Below are 12,696 nucleotides of genomic sequence, written 5' to 3' on the forward strand. Positions count from 1 at the left end.
AGCCCCTAAAAACCTTCCTAGGTCTTCTTCCCCAAATCAGATTTCTCCCTTTTCTTCAGCTCTTGCAGCCACTCAAAGGATGTTGCCACCACCACAGAGAGACCCCTAAATGGAAGCCAACTTTAGTAGCACTCACAGTTCGGTCAGTCAGGCACAGGGGTGAAGAGAAAAAAAATAGAGAAAGCTGGAAGCAAAAAATAGCTGAAAAGATCTGATCAACCAGCTGACCAGCAGCTAATTCTTTTTAAAAAGTCAGTAGACCTGGTGCATCCAAGTCCGGGTCCAAGAATCCCGGTGCAAAGTGAGATGTGAAATAAGGATGCAGAATATATCCGCTCTGTCTATAGGTTGAAGTCAAGGTGTGCAGCTGGCTGAAGAAGAGACCAGCCAACGATGCAAGATCCCAAAAACCCCGAAGTGGTGAGAAGTGTCCCCAGACGCCCAGCCCAGGCAGAAGCTGCAGAGCTTCTCCGACCTCCACCGGTGGGGCGGTTTTGAAAGCCTTTGGGGCCATCCAGAAAGCTGCCCCGCCCCTCCGGCTTAAAGAGATCCTGCGCGCCCACCCCTCCTTGCTGCCAGGTATTGGTCAAAGGGGAGTAGATCGGGAGTGAAGACCCCCGCCCTCCCCCTCCCCCCTCCCCAGCTTCAAAGGGCCAGCAGCCCCCCAACCACCGCCAATGCCATGGGCCCAACAAAGCTCAGCAGGGCCCGGCCATTCTGCAGCCCCATATGGCCCATTCAGACCTAGACAATAGAGCTCGGGCCTCTACCCCTGGAGGGGGTGTGGGGGGGGGGGAGAGATGGCCCTGTGAGAGGGGCAAAGGATCTGGGGGGCTTCAAAGCCAAAGGGAGGAGGAGTTGAGAAGGCTCAAAAGGGCGCCCTGTTGGATGGGGAGGAGGTGGGTGGGCGCTTTTGGGGTTCCTGGGAGGGTTGGAAGGGAACGTGGGCCATGGAGGGCTGGTTCAGGAAGGAAGGGGTTAATATTAATTAATGGGTTATGAACAGGGATATTCTCATTTTCCGACTCATACTGAAATACTGCCCCTCAGTGAGGCCAAACCAGTGCTGGATAAGCTAAACAAGCTGTAGCTTAGGGGTCCACTCTGTTGGGGGCTCCAAAAAAATTTACAGGAAAAAAACTGGATGTACATGTCCAAAAAAATACATATTTTGTTATGTGCAAATGGCTTTAGATACCTATTAGGTCCATAAATTACCATATAGCATATATTCAACACAAAAAAACAGCAGCAACATGTTGTTGACAAAGGACAGCTGAACATATAAAGGGCCCGGTTACCTTCAATAGCTTAGGGCCTCATGAAACCCAAACCCGGCCCTGGGCCAAACCTAGATTCACAAAATGTTTAGGGTTATGCATACCCCAGAAAAAAAAGCATTGGTTATGAACAATGGCCAGCAGAAATACCATCATTTCTTGGTTTATAGGGGGAACAGTGGTTGACGTGTTTTTTTTTTATAACAGAGCTCTGTCAATGGCAGGCTGGCAGGCAGAGGTTCAACAGGTAAAGATTTCCATCTCACTCAGGTGTAGGGGGATCTGTGGCCCTCCAGAAGGTTTTGGCCTACAATCCCCATCCATCTGTGACTATTGGGCCTGCTGGCCAGGGCTAGCAGCAGTTGGGAGTCAGACACCACCGGGAGGGCCACAGGTTGCCTATCCCTGATTTGGCTGCCCCTCCAGTCTGGGGCAGTGTTGGAAGTGTTGCCTAGTGGCCGAAGGTGGGAGTGTTAGGGCAAAGCAAGCTTGTTTAGTAAGGCATGCATGTATTGCATTCATATCTCCCTTTTTCTCTAAGGAACACAAGGTATTTTGTGTGTGTCTCCCTGTGTTATACTTATAACAACCTTGTGAGGTTGGGAAAGTGATTGGATCTGGGTCAGCCAGCAAGTTTCATGTGTAAGTGGGGATTGGAACCCAGGACTCCTCAAGTCCTATGCCAGCGCTCTTAACCACTGCACAGATGGGAGCCTGCTGGAATTGTATATAAAATTTAAGCGCTTTTAATTTTATTTGGTACAGAATAAAATAGACAATTAGAAGAAAAATCATTTCCCATCCTCTGCAACCATGGAATAAATAAAAGGATAAAAAATAATTGCCATTTTAATAATAATAATAATAATAATAATAATAATAATAATAAAAATAATAATAATGTGCCAGGTTGTCCGAGAAAACAGATAAAATTCTGCAGCTAGGATGTAAACAAAATCCATTCCTGAATTATTGCCAGGCTGTTTATTTTTTGCTAATTCTTTAGGTCTCTATTGATCCCAATTTGGATGAATGAAAACAATTGGTCTCTTCTGAACTGCGTCTTCCTTCCCATGAATCTCAATAGCTGGGTAAGCTTAAAAAGGTAAAGGGTAAACGGACCCCAAGAGCAATTTCTTTCATGGTTTGTGTAGGCGAATTTGCTGTTCTCCATGCCTTTGCAAACAACTGTAATGGCAGCAACTACAGCCTAACAGCACAATCCTATACATGTGTTCTCATAATTTCTAATTGAGTTAAAAGAGGTGGATAGATTTGGAGCCTTGCTCTTCAGTATATCTATCTGAGACTGCAAAGACAAGTTAAGCAGGGAGTGGGGGGGATATAACAAAAATGAAACTGACTCAATAAAATTTCAATTTGCTACCTAATTGGGGGAGGGAATTCCATTCAACAATTAAAAAACATGAGTATATAATGCATAAATGTTAAATCAGTACATTCCCGCAGTACAAACATTTCAGCTGCAGGTGTGAAGCCCAGTCCTGTGCGTGTTTACTCAGAAGTAAAACTTACTGAGGCTGCAGTTCTAGTCCTGCTTACCTGGGAGTAAGTCCCATTGAATTCAGTGGGGCTTACCTTTGAGTAGTCATGGTTAGGTTTGCAGCCTGAGTTCCTGTCAGTGAACAGAGAGGAAATTTAAGAAAAAGGTGACCAGGGGTGGGTGCAGCCATCATAGAGGTATATCAAATTATGTATGAGTGTGAAGAATTTGGACAGAAATAATTTTCTGTCTCCCATAATATTGGAGCTTAGAGTCTTGTTTCCAAACAATAGTATGCAATCCTAGGCATATCTGTTACTTCTACTTCTTGTGCTTACTCCCGAGTAATGGGTATCAATTGCACTGTGTTCTTCTTCTTCAATATTTTCTTGGTTTACAAAAGAACATGCCTTGTCTCTTTTTTAAGGTTGTAAAGTCTTTTCTACAAATCAGCTACATTCAATATGAGACATTAGTGCTGAGTGTGTGATTCCTAGTTCCCATGACCGCAACACAATGTGTATCTAAGATGTGCCATTAAATCCAAACTGGGCAGTGTTTTGGAGTTGTTTCCTTCCCAAGTTCATCTCTTTCCTCACAGGTTTATCATAGACTACAATCATAAAGTTGGAAGAGACCATAGCTGTCAACTTTTCCCTTTTTTAAGGGAAATTCCGTTATTCCGAATAGGATTCCTCGCAAGAAAGGGGAAAAGTTGACAGCTATGGAAGAGACACACAAGGATCATCTAGGCCAACCTCATGCAATGCAGGAATCTTTTGCCCAAGTGGGACTTGAACCCAAGACCCTCAGATTAAGTTTATTGTGCTCTACCAACTGAGATGTGTGCAGTTTCTCCCCATTTCCCCACCACCCAAAAAAAAACTTGTTTAAAAGTTCAACTAATCTGTAGCACAGCGGGACGCGGGTGGCGCTGTGGGTTAAACCACAGCGCCTAGGATTTGCTGATCAGAAGGTCTGCGGTTCGAATCCCCGCGACAGGATGAGCTCCCGTTGCTCTGTCCCTGCTCCTGCCAACCTAGCAGTTTGAAAGCACGTCAAAGTGCAAGTAGATAAATAGGAACCGCTCCAGCGGGAAGGTAAACGGCATTTCCGTGTGCTGCTCTGGTTCGCCAGAAGTGGCTTAGTCATGCTGTCCACATGACCCGGAAAAACTGTCTGCAGAAAAACGCCAGCTCCCTCAGCTAGTAAAGCGATGCCGCAACCCCAGAGTCGTTTGCGACTGGACTTAACTGTCAGGGGTCCTTTACCTTTTTAGTCTGTAGCACAACCCTACACCTCTTTAGCGTGTCCCACTGCATCCTAAGTAAGTATGCATGGGATCATGGCCTTAGAGATGATTCACAGAACTGAACCTAGCTCCAGCTGTATCTTGAGTTAAATTAAGTTACATTAAGGATTAAATTTAAAACTATATATAATGAGTTGGGTGGGTGGGAGTTTAAGATAACTTTTCTTAAGAAAACCAGAAGCTTTCCTTTTGGGGATAATGGGATTAGAGATACCTAAACAGTATAAAAGTTTATTTATGTATGTGACCACGGCAGCTCATACAATATTTGCCCAAAGATGGAAAGAAGACAACAGTCCTGACCAAAGAAGAATGGCAACAAAAACTATTGGAATATGTAGAAATGGCAAACCTTACTGGAAGAATAAGAAATCAAGACAAAGTATTTAATAGATAGTGGAAATCATTTAGGGTATATTTTCAGAATCCTTGTAAACAGATTAAATCATTAGGTTTGATGTAAAGACATGCAGTGACATAACAATTATTGAATGAAATAAAATAAATAATAATTAGGTTTAACTTGGAAATGCAGTAAAAATATTATAAATATAAGCATAAAAAAATAAAAAATTATCCAGTAGCACCTTATAAACCAACTAAGCTTGTTCTGGTATAAGCTTTCGTGTGCATGCACACTTCTTCAGATACAAATTAGTTGGTCTATAAGGTGCTACCGGACAATTTTTTATTCTTTTCATTTGTGAACAAATGAATACAAGCTTAAAGTATTTGCAGACGATGTGGTCTTAACATTAGAAGAACCTCAGACCGGTTTAATTGGAGCACTGCAAGTAATTGGAGAGTTCAGGCAATTGGCAGGTTTCAAATTAAATAAAGCCAAAAACAAAACGTTGGTCAGAAATATGGATCAAAAACAAATTGAAGATCTACAAAATAAAATAGAAATTATGGCAGTGAAAAAGATTAAATATCTTGGCATATGGTTGACCTCTAAAAATATCAATTCATTTAAGGATAACTGCGTCAGACCAACACGGCTACCTACCTGAATCTATAAATATAAGCAGCTGCAGAAAGAGGGGAAAGGAGGTCGAAATGAGATATTGAAAATAGATGCGGAAAATGTTATGTTTGTTGTAAAATGGGAAATGATAAATAAAATGTTAAAAGAAGAAAAGGATAAAATTAAAAACTGAGAAGACGCCTGCACATAGAATCAGCCTTTGAAACAGTGTATCTTAACGCTTCCAGTTGAGTAGCAACACCTTTCTCCACATGTCAGTGATTAGGTGATATCTAAGTTACAGGATGCGACCTCTAAGCTGCCTAAACCCAGGCACCTCCAAGAAAATGGGTCCCCCCCCCCTTTATACCTTGTGTGATAGGATAGGCCAGGGGTCAGCAAACTTTTTCAGCAGGGGGCCGGTCCACTGTCCCTCAGACCTTGTGGAGGGCCAGACTATATTATTTTTGGGGGGGGATGAACTAATTCCTATGCCCCACAAATAACCCAAAGATGCTTTTTTTTTTTCAAAAGCACACATTCTACTCATGTAAAAACACGCTGATTCCCAGACCGTCCGCGGGCCGGATTTAGAAGGTGATTGGGCCAGATCTGGGCCCCGGGCCTTAGTTTGCCTACCCATGGGCTAGGCTGAGACAGAATGCCTGGGCCTGGAACTTTTGCAGAAGGGCAGGCAAAAAAAGAGAGTAAAATAAAAAAAACCTACGTTAGAAATGAGTATTAGGCGCATTACTGTATATCTTCCTGTGCTGCAGTGTGACTATTGATTTCTCACTTTTAAGTCTCTCCCTGTGGAGCGTAGAGCAATATTAATGGAGGTAATCCTTGTTTTAGACTTGCAGGAGTGTGTGTGTTTGACTAGCCAAAGGGGCCGCCAGGAAGCTTCACAGGCTGAGGAGGGATTTTGAATCCTGTTCTCACAATACTGTAACCACAACTACACCATCGTATCCCGGATTACACTATTGCTTAGCCAGATCTGTTGGTTTTAATTGCATGGCAAGGTGACGTTTTGCACCAGCAGCCACAAGCTGTAGGGTTGGTCTAAATCGGCGGCATTTTGTCATGGTGCAATGAACTCACTACCTGCTTATTACTGGATTTTGGACGCATTAACTCGCCCCTGATACTGGCAGAAACCAAGAATCTCCCTCTCTTTCCTTGCTTCCTGGCATGAACTATTACACAATGCATTGATCTCCATTATCTTGTAGAACAGGGATGAGCAACCATCTCGCCCAGGTGTAGTCCTTCAGGTCTTTGTATCAGCCCTTGGACTCTTTTGTCGGAACTAAGCCACACCCTTCTTGAACCACATTCCTCACCAGCCCTGCTTTGTACTCTTCTGAAATGCGTTGTCCTCATGGGACTTTCCCCATGATAATGCTTCTTCAAAATCTGAATAGTGGATAGAATGGTATGAGTGAATGCATAGAAACCAATGCACCGCACAAATCTGAAATTCAGTCATTACTCTGCCCCCTTCTGCCTCTTGTCCTGCATTTTGCTGGCACGTAGCCTCCAAAAGATGGCCCAGAAGTTAATGTGGCCCTCTGGCTGGAAAAAAGTCCATCCCCCCACTCCATGAAAGATCCCATCAACGGCATCTCCGAAAATGTTTACACATCACTTGGGAAGACAAGCAAACTAATGCCAATGTACTGGAAGAAGCAAAGATCACCAGTGCCGAAGCAATGATTCTTCAACATCAACTTCGTTGGACTGGTCATGTTGGGCGGATGCCTCACTATCGTCTTCCAAAGCAACTACTCTATTCTGAACTTAAAAATGGAAAGCGTAATGCTAGTGGTCAACAAAAGAGGTTGAAAGACTCCCTCAAGGCAAATCTTTAAAAATGTAGTATAAACACCGACAACTGGGAAACACTGGCCTGCGAGCGCTCCAGTTGGAGAACAGCCTTTACCAAAGGTGTCATGGGCTTTGAAGACACTCGAACTCAGGACGCAAGGGAGAAATGTGCTAAGAGGAAGGCACACTTGGCAAATCCACACCGTGGTCAACTCCCGCCCGGGAACCAATGTCCCCACTGTGGAAGGATGTGTGGAATTGGCCTCAACAGTGACTTATGGACACACTGTTAAGATCCTGCTCGTGGAAGACAATATTACTTGGCTATGAGTCATCGCCAAAGAAGAAGAGAATGTATAATACTGGCAGAGAGCCCGTTCAATGTTTCAAGAGAAGAAAGAATCATTGTGGGTGGGTGGAGCAAGATTCACAGCACCGCTCATCTGCCTGCGTTATTATATATTTTATTTTATTTTAAATATTTCTACAAAGCAGTTTACAAAAACAACAACCACCCTGCTTTGGCTATATTTAAGATGCTCAGAGCAATGCTACCTAAAGCGGGTCTACTCAGAAAGCAATCCCATTTTATTCAATGGTTTCAAGTAAGCAAGCATGGAGTTGATCCTCTTCGGGAGAATGTTTCCCCAAACAATGATTGCAGCTGCGCTTACATGGGAGTAAGCCCTGCTGAACCCAGAGGGACTTACTTCCGAGTAGACATGCCTGGGGTTGTTTTGTAAAAATCTTCTTCAGCTCTCCTGTGGCTGCTATGGGTGTTTTTCTTAATGGATTGTTTTTAGAATGAATTTTTTTAATGGTATAATGTGTTCGTTTTTAAAAATGTATTGCTAGCTGCTTGGAGACCTATGGGTAATAAGTTACAACAACAACAACAACAACAATAATAATAATAATTCAATATTCAGTTTTCAATTTTATTTTTTGTTCAGTTGGCTAAGAATCCGCTCGGCATACAGATAAATCGGATTTCTTACTTCAGGACTGTGAGGGTGGGCAAGCTGTGACGCACCAGAAGCTGTTGAAGCTAATGGGACTTCACCATCGCTCACCATTGAACCTGCTGGCTGGAGATGATGGGAGCCGGGATTCCAAAAGTCCTTATTCCCTTTCTTCCACCAGTACCCCTGGAAATGGCTAGATCCTTCCCAGAGGGCTTGGGAATCCTTCGGTCTCCCTCCCCAGACTTCCAGTACTACCCAGTGCTCATCAAGGCCTATAAAAGGAACAAAACCCAACTGATGGGCAAGAGATAAAACCGCAGGAGTCAAGTTCTCTCCCTCCTCTCTCAGCATCTCCCTCCCCTTGGCCCTAGAGGTGTCAATGTTCTGGGACCAGGACAATGTATCAAAGGGCCTTCGGTCCCCATTATCTTGCAGAGTGAGTTGTCACCTTATCAATGGCTCTTGCCAAAGCCTTGATAGCTCTCCTGTTGGGTTGGTTTCCTGGACTCCTTATCCTCTCTCTGGCCTATTGGGGGGGGGGGTTGCACGCCCCTCCCCACTGCCCACCTCCAAAAGGACCCATCAGCTGTCCTCCAACAATGGGGCATTCACACCTCCCTACTCTTTGACAGTGCCCCCTCCCCAAATTTACCCTGCTCCTGTTGTAAACAACCTCGGCCTGGTGGAAATCAAGGTCAGCTGACCCCCCCAAAAAACCTGATCACCCACCCACCTGCTAACCACAGCCTAGTGTACCTTGTCTATTCAGTGGTCTATTCACACTCTCTTTTTTATGTCAGGATCCAAATTCAAATCTCACTTCTGCCACAAAGTCTCATCCCATCTTCAAGATAATAATAATAATATAATAGTTACAGGTAGGTAGCCGTGTTGGTCTGCTGTAGTCGAAACAAAATAAAAAAATTCCTTCCAGTAGCACCTTAGAGACCAACTAAGTTTGTTATTGGTAGGAGCTTTTGTGTGCAAGCACACTTCTTCAGATACACATCATAATAATATTCTTCTTACTATTTTATGATTGCATTTTTATCCCACCTTTTCCCTTCAAGGAGCTGAAGGTGGCATGCATGATTCATGTCTCTCTCTCTCTCTCTCTCTCTCTCTATATATATATATTCTGTTTTACAGTTTTGAATACACATTTAAACATCCATAACATATCAATGACTTCCCTTCTTCTCTTTCCATGGTTCATTTTGCATGCCATAAATCCCTGCATATTTTACATAAACTAAACCATTCAGTATTCCATTATTACGTCCATCAAAACTTATTTACACTCTTGGATTTATCTTAATGCTGCCAGGGTTTTCAAGTGTATACAATCGCCCCCCATATATTCAATAAACATTTACCTATCTTCTTTAAACATATGTTCTCCTCCTCCTCTTATTCTGTATGTTGAACCTGCAAGCTGCGCGTATTCCATCAGCTTAAGTGACCATTCTTCTTTAGCTGGGACCTCCCTCGTTTTTTCCATTTTGGGGCTAACAAACCACTGGACGTTAGAATCCCTTCCTGATTCTATCCTCACAACAGCACTTAGGTCTGGCAGAGAGACAGTGGCTTGGCCCAAGATCACCCAGTGGGCTTCATGGCTGAGCAGGGTTTGAATCCTTGGAAAAATCCCTTTCAATGAAGAAACAGACACTGGCCTGCCTGGCCACACCTATGAACTTTCTAAAAGCAACAAGAAATTTGGGAGTTGACCTGTGTCAGTGCATTGTCCTGAATTTATAACATTTTACCCCATGTACAAAATTAATTTCCTTATACATTCCTGTAGGGTTTTTCATTTTGGGGTGTTATTTCCCCTCAACGTAAAAATGCACTTTTGTGACTTGGACAGATTAAAGGGACTAAACAGAAGGAAAATAAAAAATAAATCCAGAAATCTGTATTGGAGGAATATCTTAATTAGCTCCACCAAAGTGTCACAAAATTGTATACTGTACAGTATTTAAGCTAATGTAACTTGGGTGGTACTGTGGTCTAAACCACTGAGCCTAGGGCTTGCCGATCAGAAGGTCGGCGGTTCGAATCCCCGCGACGGGGTGAGCTCCCGTTGCTCGGTCCCTGCTCCTGCCAACCTAGCCATGCTGGTGTGACCCTATCCTACCTCACAGGTGTGCTGTAAGGATAAAACGGAGAGGGAGAGAAACATTTAAGCTTAAGGTTCTTGGAAAAAAGGTGGGGTGTGTAAATGTAGCAAATCGAAATAAATCAATAAATAATTCCCCTGTCGTCAGTCCCCAGTCCTCTTGGAGACACTCTGCTTCCTGGTCAGTGTTGACTGTGATTCAGGATCCATCCAAATGCTGGTAATGTAACAGTGATATGATTGAGATATATCCTGTAGGAACCCTACAAATAGAGGTTCCCTCCTAATGCGAGGAGGAGGAGGAGGAAGGAGAAGAAGAAGTTGTTGTTCACTGTGCCAGGAATCTTTAACCTTCATATTATAGTCATCTTTTTGCTGGATATGTGCTCCCTGTCCAGAGGCAGGTCTGGGATTCTTAAATTGTTTACAGACCACCTGTTTGTTAACCTTTGCTTGAACAAAGTTTGTGGGGAGGTTTATATGATGTTCGCTGTTTCTTGAGCATTCATTCCACCCTGTTTGTGGGGAGGTCAAGCCATGTGTTCAGAGGAGGACGTCCAAGATGTTTAAGGATCTGGAAACCAAGCCTTATGAGGAACGGTTGAGGTAACTGGGTATGTTTAGCCTGGGGAAGAAGAGACGGAGAGGAGATACGATAGCCACTTCAAATATGAAGGTGGAGCAAGTTTGTTTTCTCTTGCTCTGGAGAGGAGGACTCAAACCAGGGGCTTGGAGTTACAAGAAAGGAGATTCAAACCAAACAGCAGAAAGGATTTCTGAGCAGTTTGACAGTGGAGCCCTAACACTTTTAACAAGGCATTTAAAGGCCATAACTCAATAGCTGAGTGCATGTTTCCATGCAAAAGACTTCCACCTGAGGCACACCCAAGGTAAAGGACCCCTGGACGGTTAATTCCAGTCAAAGACGACTATGGAGTTGCGGCGCTCATCTCACTTTCAGGCTGAGAGAGCCGGTGTTTGTCCGCAGACAGCTTTCTGGGTCATGTGGCCAGCAGGACTAAACTGCTTCTGACGCAACAGGACACTGTGACGGAAACCAGAGAGCACAGAAATGCTGTTTACCTTCCCGCCGGAGCGGTACCTATTTATCTACTTGCACTTTGACGTGCTTTCGAACTGCTAGGTTGGCAGGAGCTGGGACAGAGCGACAAGAGCTCACCCCATCGCGGGGATTCAAACTACCAACCTTCTGATCGGCAAGCCCAAGAGGCTCAGTGGTTTAGACCACAGTACCACCCGCGTCCCTTACACCCAAGTAGGTCTTGCCCCAAATCCCAGGAAGCCGCTGCCAATCAATGTAGCGAGAATACTGAGCTAGGTGGATCTGTGGCCCAGTTCAGTCTAAAACACCTTCCTCAAGATACCATGGAGAGACCAAGCTAGGTTTCCTTTTAGTCCATTCCTTCAAAGGCAAGACTGTATTGGTACAAATAACTTTTCCTCTCCCGCTTCCAAGAAATTTGCAAAATAGGGAAAACACACCAACCCCTCATTTATTCAAAGTTTGTGGTCAATCAAATGAACCGAGTCAAGTTTTGCACCACTGTAACAGACTGGGAAGGAGCCATGGAAAGGGAAGGACATGAGTGGCGCTGTGGGTTAAACCACAGAGATTAGGGCTTGCTGATCAGAAGGTCAGCGGTTTGAGTCCCCGCGACAGGGTGAACTCCTGGTGCTCAGTCCCTGCTCCTGCCAACCTAGCAGTTCGAAAGCACAAAGTGCAAGTAGATAAATAGGTGCCGCTCCGATGGGAAGGTAAACAGCTTTTCCGTGCGCTGCTCTGTTTCGCCAGAAGCGGCTTAACCATGCTGGCTACATGACCCGGAAGCTGTACGCCAGCTCCCTCAGCCAATAAAGCAAGATGAGCGCCACAACCCCAGAGTCGTCCGCAACTGGACCTAATGGTCAGGGATCCCTTTACTTTTGCCTAACAGACTGGGAAGGAGCCATGGAAAGGGAAGGAAGTGGCTGGAGCAATGGTGGGAAGATGGCTTTCAGATACAATTCCCCCCACCCTCTTTCCCCCCTGGCAAGTGTTTCAAGACTTTATTAGCTGCAAGACCAATCAGAAATCTGCCGGATGCATGGAAGGCCGTGGACGGGAGGAACTGTGGCAGGAGACCCATAAAAGGGGGCTGTTCCTGTGGTTGTTTTTGCCTGTCACCCTTCTGCTCCCTACAGGAGGATGTGAGAAATGTCAAGGGCAAACCCAAGGTTACGCAATCTGATTTGCCAGCAGGTGCAGTTGGGAATGTTGCCTTGAAGAGACAGTGTTTTGATGCACACTCAAATTCACCAAACAGCTGATGCATCTCAGATGCAGGAAACACCACAGTTGTGCGCTCAGAGGTAGGGGGAAGTGTGTGTGTGTGTGTGTGTGTGTGTGTGTGTGTGTGGTTGTGTTGTTCCTACGAAGAAAGTATACCATCAACATTTCACATCAGAAAAGAGAGACTTGCTTGTACAAGATTTCCATCTCAAGGGCTGTTATCCAAGCCTGTTTCCTATTGCATATTGCTGAAGTCTTATATTCTGCATTTTGCAACCACATGCTTCCAATTGATAACGTTTCTGCCCATTTCCAGCCAAACCATGGTTTCACACAAACAAGCAAACATGCAGGTTCTCAGAGACACAGTTGTGGCAACTGCACTCCTATCTCTGCTCTAGAAATCCACCTGTTTGTGCTAAGCTT

The 12,696-nt window shown here is 44.4% G+C and overlaps 1 long non-coding RNA gene across 2 annotated transcripts; it reads left to right on the forward strand.

Moving 5' to 3' along the window:
- The first annotated feature begins 291 nt into the window (after nt 1-291).
- Nucleotides 292-5,179, forward strand: LOC308470264. Of its 2 annotated transcripts, none has more exons than XR_013982316.1 (3): nt 292-579; nt 2,287-2,371; nt 4,375-4,624. It is a non-coding gene; the product is annotated as an uncharacterized lncRNA (long non-coding RNA). The 2 variants fall into 2 exon arrangements; XR_013982317.1 differs by lacking the exon at nt 4,375-4,624 and adding an exon at nt 5,074-5,179 and having other exon boundaries at nt 492-579.
- Nucleotides 5,180-12,696: the final 7,517 nt, after the last annotated feature.

This window comes from Podarcis pityusensis, assembly GCF_964106645.2.
Source record: "Podarcis pityusensis genome assembly, chromosome: 2".
NCBI lineage: Eukaryota > Metazoa > Chordata > Lepidosauria > Squamata > Lacertidae > Podarcis > Podarcis pityusensis.